The sequence below is a fragment of the Trichechus manatus genome, unplaced genomic scaffold, assembly GCF_000243295.1.
Source record: "Trichechus manatus latirostris isolate Lorelei unplaced genomic scaffold, TriManLat1.0 scaffold00125, whole genome shotgun sequence".
Lineage (NCBI taxonomy): Eukaryota > Metazoa > Chordata > Mammalia > Sirenia > Trichechidae > Trichechus > Trichechus manatus.
The window spans coordinates 6,255,734-6,257,305 of NW_004444061.1; positions in this window are offsets into that span (position 1 = coordinate 6,255,734).

Consider the following 1,572-nt stretch of genomic DNA (forward strand, 5'->3'; position numbering starts at 1 on the left):
TCTCATGAAACAGTAGTACACATATTGTTTTATAACATTGGTTAACAACCCCACAACATGTCAACCCTCTAACTTCTCAACCTTTTTTTTTTTTTTTTGGTGAAAATGCACATAGCCAAAGATACACCATTTCAAAAATTTCTACATGCACAGTTCAGTGACATTGACTACGCTCTTCCAATTGTGCTGTTAAGCATTGTGCTTTTTTAAAGTCTTTTTATACGGGATCAAATTGACGAGAGCAACTCGAACGATTAGGTAGGAAACTTATGGGGCAGTAAGTTTATGTTAATGGAGGACGAACAACTCAGAAAAGGAGGATGAGAATAGTTGCACAACTCAAAGAATGTAATCAAGGTCACTGAATTGGACATGTAGAAATTGTTGAACTGGCATATGTTCTGCTGTATATATTCTCAACAACAACAACCAAAAAAATAAAATAAATTATATTAAAAAGTAAAGCCATTTGGATGAGCCAGTTAATGGGCCGACATCTGCTTATACACCTACATACTTTTGGGTTCTATGAATAATAATCATGGGAACTTGGAAAAGGAAGGAACTATAGAGACGTTCTTCTAATCCATTCCCTCATTTTCTGCTAAGATTCATTAGGATGGAGTAGGACAAATAAAGCCCAGAATGTTTGAATAACTTGCTCAAAATCAAAGCCTTCCAGAGCTGGTTCAGAATTTTATCTTTAGACCTCTAAATAGCTTTTTATAGAAAATTTGAATCTACAATCTTTTGTTTATAGTTATTTTAATGAAAAATCACAAATGTGAGTTAAATTTAAATTTTATAGGTGAGTATTCATTCAAATCAATGTTCTTTTTCTTTTTTTTTCAGAAAAAAAATATTGAATGCTCTTTTGTGCCAAATACACATTAGATACTGGGTATACTGCTTAAAATAAAAAAAGCAATCCCTTTCCTAATGAATTTTATTGTCTACTAGGGGAGGAAAGATATATATTTATCAAGCATTGAAATAGATGATGAAAAATGAGGAAAATATGATTTTTGCTCAAAAGGAGCTTAAAATCTAGTATAATTTTAGAATTATATGTGTAGAGTGTTCATTGACATAATTTAACTTTTCATATGATTGGCCTTTTGGTACTGGCATAGAGCTAAAGGGTTCTAGAGCTATGTTGGTGGTGGTGATGGAATTGGTTGCTGGCAATCAAGCTGGGTCCATGTTAATTTAGTATGTTTACATTTTTAATGTTTCTATAATACAGTCTTATTATATATATGCATGAAAGAGAAAAGTGGTCAACAGAATGGGTGCAGTTAAAAAATCTCTAATTCTAGAAATAGAAGTACCATACGATCCAGCTATCCCACTCCCTGGAATATATCCTAGAGAAATAAGAGCCGTCACACAAATAGATATATGCACACCCATGTTCATTGCAGCGCTGTTCACAATAACAAAAAGATGGAAACAACCTAGGTGCCCATCAATGGATGAATGGATAAACAAATTGTGGTATATCCACACAATGGAATACTACACAACGATAAAGAACAACGATGAAGCCGTGAAACATCGTATAACATGGTG